Below are 10,000 nucleotides of genomic sequence, written 5' to 3'. Positions count from 1 at the left end.
GCGTGACTCGCATTGAGTCTTTACCGAAGGTTGAAGGTCTCAGGTTAGGAGACGGAGCTCAGCGCCGCTGCATGAGTTGCAGCACGCCTACCGCCATTACCCGGCCCAATGGCTAGAGTGGCACCCCAGGGCGAGGTATCAGCTGGAATGGGGAGACTCGCCTGCCACTCAGCTTCATAAGCCTTGCTTGTTTGTGTGAATAGACCAGAGTGAAGAGGGGAAAAGAGGGACAGGAATGCCTCGGGGACCAAACTTTTCCTCATAAATCTAAACAAAACCAAATATATATATATATATATATATATATATATATATATATATATATATATATATATATATATATATATATATATATATATATATATATATACTCGTATTCCTGACCGTCTTGGAGATACGCCCAACATTCTTGACCTTTTCCTGACCTCTAATCCTTCTGCTTATGCTGTCACCCTTTCTTCTCCGTTGGGCTCCTCCGATCACAATCTCATATCTTTATCTTGTCCTATCACTCCAATCCCTCCTCAGGATCCCCCTAAGCGAAGGTGCCTCTGGCGTTTTGCCTCTGCTAGTTGGGGGGACCTGAGGCGGTATTTTGCTGATTTTCCTTGGAATGACTACTGCTTCCGTGTCAGAGACCCGTCTTTGTGTGCTGAGCGCATAACAGAGGTGATAGTGTCTGGCATGGAGGCGTACATTCCTCACTCTTTTCTCGTCCTAAACCTTCTAAACCTTGGTTTAACACAGCTTGTTCTCGTGCTATACATGATAGAGAGGTGGCCCACAAAAGGTACTTAAGCCTTCCTTCACCAGAATCTCATGCACTTTATATTTCTGCCCGGAACCATGCCAAGTCTGTTCTCCAACTAGCCAAAAACTCCTTCATTAACAGAAAATGTCAAAACCTTTCAAGATCTAACTCCCCTCGTGATTTCTGGCATCTAGCCAAAAATATCTCCAATAACTTTGCTTCTTCTTCTTCCCTCCTCTACTTCAACCAGATGGCACCACTGCTATCACATCTATTTCTAAAGCTGAACTCTTTGCTCAAACCTTTGCTAAAAACTCTACCTTGGACGATTCTGGGCTTGTTCCTCCTTCTCCTCCACCCTCTGACTACTTCATGCCTCGTATTAAAATTCTTCGTAATGATGTTTTCCATGCCCTCGCTGGCCTAAACCCTCAGAAGGCTTATGGACCTGATGGGGTCCCTCCTATTGTTCTCCGAAACTGTGCCTCCGTGCTTGCACCTTGCCTAGTCAAACTCTTTCAGCTCTGTCTGTCAACATCTACCTTTCCTTCTTGCTGGAAGTTTGCCTACATTCAACCTGTTCCTAAAAAGGGTGACCGCTCTAATCCCTCAAACTACCGTCCTATTGCTTTAATTTCCTGCTTATCTAAAGTTTTTGAATCTATCCTCAACAGGAAGATTCTTAAACATCTATCACTTCACAACCTTCTATCTGATCGCCAGTATGGGTTCCGTCAAGGACGCTCTACTGGTGATCTTCTGGCTTTCCTTACTGAGTCTTGGTCATCCTCTTTTAGAGACTTTGGTGAAACTTTTGCTGTTGCCTTGGACATATCAAAAGCCTTTGATAGAGTCTGGCACAAAGCTTTGATTTCCAAACTACCCTCCTACGGTTTCTATCCTTCTCTCTGTAACTTCATCTCAAGTTTCCTTTCTGACCGTTCTATTGCTGCTGTGGTAGACGGTCACTGTTCTTCTCCTAAATCTATTAACTGTGGTGTTCCTCAGGGTTCTGTCCTGTCACCCACTCTCTTCTTATTATTCATTAATGATCTTCTAAACCAAACTTCTTGTCCTATCCACTCCTATGCTGATGATACCACCCTGCACTTTTCCACGTCTTTTCATAGACGTCCAACCCTTCAGGAGGTAAACATATCACGCAGGGAAGCCACAGAACGCCTGACTTCTGATCTTTCTAAAATTTCTGATTGGGGCAGAGCAAACTTGGTATTGTTCAATGCCTCAAAAACTCAATTCCTCCATCTATCAACTCGACACAATCTTCCAGACAACTATCCCCTCTTCTTCAATGACACTCAACTGTCCCCCTCTTCTACACTGAACATCCTCGGTCTGTCCTTTACTTATAATCTGAACTGGAAACTTCACATCTCATCTCTAGCTAAAACGGCTTCTATGAAGTTAGGTGTTCTGAGACGTCTCCGCCAGTTTTTCTCACCCCCCAGCTGCTAACTCTGTACAAGGGCCTTATCCGTCCATGTATGGAGTATGCTTCACATGTCTGGGGGGGTTCCACTCATACTGCTGTTCTAGACAGGGTGGAATCAAAAGCTTTTCGTCTCATCAACTCCTCTCCTCTAACTGACTGTCTTCAGCCTCTCTCTCACCGCCGCAATGTTGCATCTCTTGCTGTCTTCTACCGCTATTTTCATGCTAACTGCTCTTCTGATCTTGCTAACTGCATGCCTTCCCTCCTTCCGCGGCCTCGCTGCACAAGACTTTCTTCTTTCTCTCACTCCTATTCTGTCCACCTCTCTAACGCAAGAGTTAACCAGTATTCTCAATCATTCATCCCTTTCTCTGGTAAACTCTGGAACTCCTTGCCTGCTTCTGTATTTCCACCTTCCTATGACTTGAATTCCTTCAAGAGGGAGGTTTCAAGACACTTATCCACCAATTTTTGACCACTGCTTTGACCCTTTTAGGGACTGGCATTTCAGTGGGCATTTTTTTTATTAGATTTTTGTTGCCCTTGGCCAGTATCCTTCCTACATAAAAAAAAAAAAAAAAAAAATATATATATATATATATATATATATATATATATATATATATATATATATATATATATATATATATATATATATATATATATATATATATATATATATATATATATATATATATATATATATACTCGTACGAGTATATATTATATATATATATATATATATATATATATATATATATATATATATATATATATATATATATATATATATTTATATATATATATATATATATATATATATATATATATATATATATATATATATATATATATATATATATATATATATATATATATCTTAGTTTGTATAGCATCTTACGGATCTTTTTTCAGCGTCAGTCACAGCACGCTGTTTGGCTGGCGGTGAAAAACTATCCCCATCTAAGCTAAGCATCTTGCACTTGTCGGCACCGGTGTACACCCGCGAGGGTCCAAGCAAGGCCTCGCCAGGGGCACTGCATGCGGCCTGCCCTCACAGCCAAGAAGGCATCACGCTGCCCCGCCCCGCCATGCCACTCTTGCGCCGGTGTGGAGTGTGGCGATGCGTGATGTAAGAGTGAGGCGGGGATGGATGTACGTGTGCAGTGAGGATGTGAGGGCGTGAGGGCGTGAGACAATAAGGACGACGAACTTTGTGTGTTTAAGGCAGCGAAGAGTGTGGGGGCGTGTTGCGTGAAGGTGTGACGGGCACAAGGGTGAGGGCGTGTGTGAGTCACGCCGAAAGGACGTGAGTAATGGCAGCAGGCGGGACGTGGACGTGTGTGTGGCGGCAGGAGGCGAGGCAGGCAGGCGTCACCATGCCGCCTGCCGCACATCCCGTGATAAACGGATTATAGGCAGTGACTCGCAAACACACACACACACACACACACACACACACACACACACACACACACACACACCATTACCATGCGACGCACTTCTTATCTTAACCCAGCGCATCACCATACCAACACAACAAAGGACAACACACACACACACACACACACACACACACACACACACCTTCATGTATTCACTTTCCAAACACCACCCCAGAAAAGGCAGCGAGTCCACCGTTTTTCCCTTTCCTTATGAGCCAAGTTGCATCATAGAGGAGGTTCTTGGCAGAGTTTTACGTGAGGTTCCTATAAATAGTGGAGGAACGTAGTGCGTGGCGTCCCCAAAGGTTAAATTATGTCTGGAGAGGGACGAGTGTGACTTGACATAACTTTTCATTCCTCTTTCTTAAAGCATAACGAGTTGCTTCATATTTCTCCTTTTTTTACTCTTGTTATTCATACTTTTAGTGTTATTTATTTTTCTCTCGTTTTTTCTTTTTATTTATTTTTTCCTTCATTTGACTCGTGAGGTTTGTAATCTTAGTTATCCTGTTATGGTGGTATTGTTTATTTATTCTTTTTTTTTTTTCATTCCATCGTTTGTAGATCTTTCTTGGGCTTGTGAAATAAGTGAACATTTGCGAGCGAAACGTAGTGATGTGTTGGAAGGAACTCGTCTCTCTCTCTCTCTCTCTCTCTCTCTCTCTCTCTCTCTCTCTCTCTCTCTCTCTCTCTCTCTGGTTATTTTCTTTGTGCTGATTTTTCGTCTTATCTCTTCTTTTGTATACTTTTCTTCTTTGATCTTTGTGGCCACCCGACACACACACACACACACACACACACACACACACACACACACACACACACACACACACATTCTCTCTCTCTCTCTCTCTCTCTCTCTCTCTCTCTCTCTCTCTCTCTCTCTCTCTCTCTCTCTCTCTCTCTCTCTCTCTCTCTCTCTCTCTCTCTCTCCTCCTTTGACCAATCTTCATATAAATACATCGTTATCTACGCCAAAATCGCACAGTTTCCTCCAACCTTCCTCACCCCCTCACCCCTCACCCCTCACCCTTGACCCCTCATTCTCACCCCTCCCCCCGCCGTAGTCCCTGAGGCCCCACGTAACAAGCTTCATCACGATCAGTTAGTGGAGTTGAAATTGCCGTGATTAAATTGGGCGGGGGGAGAGGGAGGGGGGTAGCCTGACTTAAAGGTTTCCAAAGATGTGTCATTTGGCCTGATTCGTATGAGGTGAGTCTGGAAAGGGCGAAGGAGAGAGAGAGAGAGAGAGAGAGAGGACGTCTGCTAGAGGTCGGTGGGTCTGTGTTGATAAGGCGAGGTAGTACTCAGGGTCATACTCTAACTTCTCTGCAGTATCTTCACTACATTGAAAAGGGTCTAGTTGAAATCACACGGGTTTTTAAAGGCGTTTTTTATGGTTCCAGTGACAGATTAACAAGATTTCTTCATTGTAAATAGGAGAAACAGTCGCGAGAACCCTGCAATTCATCTCTGTGGCCTTGGAAAATCGTCGGTGGTGAGCGAGCAAAGCGTTTCAGAATAGTGTTGACATGCGAGGGGCTGGTGGTGAGCAGGGATTACTATTATTTTCTCTCGACGTTGACAAGATTAAGGTGGTTTGATATGCTGGATTGAGAGAGCAACAGTTACGATGTCTTTTTTTTTTTCTTTCTTTTTCTTTTTTTTTGCGCGTGTTCGACTGACTATTGGTTTTGAATAGAGGATAGAGGTAAGGATTACTTTCATTTTCTTTCGTTGTTGACAAGATGGAGGTGATGATACGTAAGGCAGGAGGGAACCTTTTTTTATTTTCCTTTCCCGCGATTGAGAATTGGTAAGAGATAGTGAACAGAGTAGAAAGCGAGATAGAAAACAATTACTGTAGTCTTTTTTTTTTTTTTTGGTGTCTGGTAAGGTGGGGATGCTCTGACATGCTAGACTGATAGAGGAGTAGATGAGGCGACCTTTTTTTTTTTTTTTATTAAGTAGTGGATTAAAAGAGTTATAGACTAAAGGACAAGGATTATATACTAATAAACAAGGATTAGTATGTTTTTCTTGCCATGCTGAAAACGTGCAGATATTTTGATATGCGGAATTAATATTGCGGTAAATAGGAAGACTTTTGCCGTGTGTGTCAATAGCGGGTTAAAAGAGTAAAATAGAGTAAAGAATTAGAAGAGCAAGAATTAATGTTCCTTCTATGTATACTGGCAAAGTGCAGATCTCCTAACAAGCAAGGACGATGTTAGAATAAATAAGGAGGGAGTTTTTGTGTGCAATTGGATAGTGGTATGAAATTTTGATAGTGGTGTAAAAGGACAATAGAGGCAAAGATAGAAAAATATCAGTGTTTTAAGTGTGTGTCCCATATAGTTGTGTGTGTATAGAACTGAATAGAAGTGCATCAGTTAGCTAAGAGTTTTTTTCGTTTTTTTTTTTTTTTTTTACTGGGCTGATGATAATAAATGAGGAAAGTTTTTGTGGGACAGAATAGCGAATGATGCCACAGAGGAGCAATGGAGGTACAGGTAATGAAGCCACGATGCTCTGGTAGGGTGGCGATGCTGGGTGTGTACATGTGTAACCAAGATTTTTATGTGTGAAAGATACCGGCCAAGGACACACACACACACACACACACACACACACACACACACACACACACACACACACACACACACACACACACACACACACACACACACACACAACAAGGGAAAACTGCCTGCTAATTTGCCACCCCGCTAAAAAAAAAAAAAAAAAAAAAAGAAGGAAGTTAAACACGAAAGAAAAAGATTCGTAAAATGAAAGCCAGTTTAGCAATCTTAGTGAGGCATGTGTGGTAAGTGAATAGAGTGTGTGTGTGTGCGTGTGTGTGTGTGTGTGTGTGTGTGTGTGTGTGTGTGTGTGTGTGTGTGTGTGTGTGTGTTAAAGAACTATTATACGAGGAGATGCGAGGTTTCTGCGAGAGTTGCCGGGAACAGATGAAGAGCTGAGAGAAAAAAAAAAAGAATGAATGAATCCTGGATGAAAATGACTATGACGATGGTGATGTCATGATGATGGTGATGGTAATGACTAAGGTTAGCGATTTCAGTGTGCAGTTTTATGGAATGTGTGCGGAAAGCATATGCTCCTCAGAGGCAGTATTGCAGTAATGGTGTGATAAAAGTATATGAAATGCGGGATGTTTCCAAATTGAACTGACGGACGTGCTGTGGAAGTGGAGAATAGAATGAAGAAAGGAATGTGATTTAAGCATAACATGATGGCAGTGGTGTAAGACAGAGGTGCATGTATGTATGATTAATAGATATGCAGAGTTTACCTAATAGCAACATGACAGTAACAACAGCATAGTAGTGGACAGTAACAACAGTAACATGAGACTGGGACACACACTCTCTTTCCTATTACTTTGTAGAGAAGTGCGGGAGGAAGTGATGGCAACGTGTTTAACGCCTTCACTGCAACAATTTTTTTTTTTCCCATAGACACTCGCAAACTAAAACTACACACATCGTTATTATTATTATTATTATTTTTTTTTTTTTTTGTAGTGTAGCTCGGTGACTTATGCTCTTTCTTTTGTGAGCCTGATATGACCAATGACGACACTTTGCTTTTCTTCTAATTAATCTGTGGCATGTGGCTATAACTTGGAGAGGAATAAAGGTGCAGTACTCTAGGAATGTTAAATTAAGTACTATAGGAATGTTAAGTACTTATGGTTCAGTCAAGTCCAAGGAAAATATGTGCAATCTCAGGGGTGTTGTTTAAGTAATGGCTTGAGAAAACCATATTAGTCCGGAGACGTTTCCTAATTGGATGGCGGCGGGGCGTGGGCGTACAGAAGTGGTGGGAAAAAATTTGGAGCACTTTAATTAAATGTATGGTCTTGCGGGGTGTGTAGGACATACCTTTTACTGAAGGCGTGTATTGTTAAGGTAATGGTTTGCATATATATAAAACTGAGATGAAGTGGTGCAAATTAAAGCACTGTATTCAAAGCGTGCAGTATTGAAGCGTGTGGAGTGTGGAGTGTGTAAAAATCTACATATCATTCAGAGGTATTGTATTTCTATTATACGTGAAGGGGAGACTGGCCAATATCTACAAAAATAATATCCCCCCGCCCACACACACAAAACGTAATTGTAACCCCATGCAAGTTTGTAGAGAAAAAAAGTACATTCTGAAAAGGTAAAGTAATCTAGTTTCGGAGGTGCCATGCTGCTCTGTTGATGATGCGCTGTTAAGCAGTCTTCTATCCCATTCTATTTTAACTCTTTTGCACATCTTTTCTTAATTACCAGGCACTCTGAGACATTTTTCCTTGCCCTACAGCCACCTCCAACCTTGAAATTGGATAGAAATTGCAAAATCTATTCTTTTTATTCTCATACCTTCCTGTAGATGCTTATAAAGATTCCATGCATTGCTTCTGGCGGTGCTAATTGGTTCGTATCGCACTGAAAGGGTATTAAAGTGTAAGGAGGACAAAGAGAGGTATTTATGGAAAGGTGCATAATGGGTACTCTTTTTGATACATAAAGTTCCGTCAAGAAATGGATAGTTTGATAATAATCCTGGCCTAAGTAATACATAAAAAAACATAAGATAATCGGGGAAGCTACAAGAAATCGTCACAGGCACATCTGCACTGGAACAGAACCAGAAAAAAAAATCAGATATAACATTCTTGAAAAAAAACACATAATCTAAAGTTACTTCTCATCCAAAACAGACAACATAACAGAGTGCTGATCCTCACTTCAAGAGGCCAAAAAATATTCTATGCCACACCATGAAAAATAAAAAAAGAAACGATCAAATATTCAAGCTATTCATTCGGTACTCCGGTAGTGGTTGGGCAGTCAAGGTCACCCATACTGCAATTACAATGACGATCGTTATGGCTCAATTGGTGAACCGTTGTGTGCCTTGAGTGGTCCGTCGTGAGATCGATCCTCGGCTGCTCCTCCTCCATACAACTTTAACTACTTGGAAGTGGTGGGGATGACTGAAGGGGAGGTTGAAGTGTTAAGGTGCTGAAGTGTTTAAAGGGAGCTGAAATGTTTAAAGGGTGTTGAAGTGTTGAAAGGGCGTTGAAGTGTTGAGAAAGTGCTGAAGTGTTAAAAGGGTGTTGAGGCGTTTAGAGGGTGATGAAGTATCGAGAAAGTACCGAAATTTTAAAGGGAAGCTGAAGTGTTAAAAGGGTGTTGAAGTATTAAGAGGGTGTTGAAGTGCTGAGAGGGCGTTGAAATGCTGAAATGGTGTTGAGTGTTGAGAAAGTCTTGAAGTGTTAAAAAGGATGTTGAAGTGTTGGAAAAGGGTTTTGAAGTGTTGGAAGATGGTAAAAATGATTGAAAGGGTTGAAGGGTGGTGAAATACTGAAGAGTGTTGGAATGCTGAGAGCGGATGTTGGAATGTTTGTAAAAAAGGCATCGAACTGAATTGAAAGCTTGTTGAAGAGTATTGAAATGGATGTAAAAAGTAAATGAATGAATAAATAAATAAATAAATAGATAAATAAATAAACTATCAGCTCTTCAAATCAATGTTGTATTTCAAAGCAGGATTTCAACAGGTCCTCACACTTAAAACACCCAAGACAACACACATATAACAACAATAACACACACAACAGCTGGAGTGACTTTGCTTACATTCAAACACATTCAACTCTAACAATAATTACTCGTGTGGCGCCTTCAGTTTGAGCTCATCCCGGTTATGAGTCTTGTAAGCTTGTCAACACGCTGCCAGACGAGGAAAAGGTGACTGCACTGCTAAAATTACCGAGTGTCTGGGTGGGAGGCTGGTTGGCTTGAGACTGTCTTGGTGGGTGGGAGACTAGCTTAACGGATGTGTGGGTGGCTTAGCTGGGTGGGAGACTGGCTAAGCGTTTGGGTTCCTGACTGGCTTAGTTGATGGACGTAAGACTGGCTTAGTGGATGTGCTCAAAAATGGCTTAAGGCTAGCAAGGTGGAAGGAAGGTTAGCAAGTGGATGAACAGGTAGCTTAGCGAGTAAAGGCAGGCTGACGTAACCGGTGGAAAGTTAGCAAGTGGATGGGCAGGTGATGGGGATGGGGAGGGTGGGTGGGTGTGACTAAGGGGATGGGTGAAAAAGGGAGTTTGGAAGCATGGGTGGACCTGGAGAATGGATGGAGGGGACTGCCGGGTTGTGTGTGTGTGTGTGTGTGTGTGTGTGTGTGTGTGTGTGTGTGTGTGTGTGTGTGAGCGTGTGGGTTGGGTGTCAGCTGGGAGGCTCAGCATGCAATGAACGGAAAAGAATTGACTGTCGATTTCCTGCAAGCTAATGGACGCCGGCAAGTGCTTTTGTTTCTTGTTTTGTTTTGTTT

Source organism: Scylla paramamosain, chromosome 4 (genome assembly GCF_035594125.1).
Source record: "Scylla paramamosain isolate STU-SP2022 chromosome 4, ASM3559412v1, whole genome shotgun sequence".
Lineage (NCBI taxonomy): Eukaryota > Metazoa > Arthropoda > Malacostraca > Decapoda > Portunidae > Scylla > Scylla paramamosain.
This window is presented reverse-complemented; position numbering follows the sequence as displayed.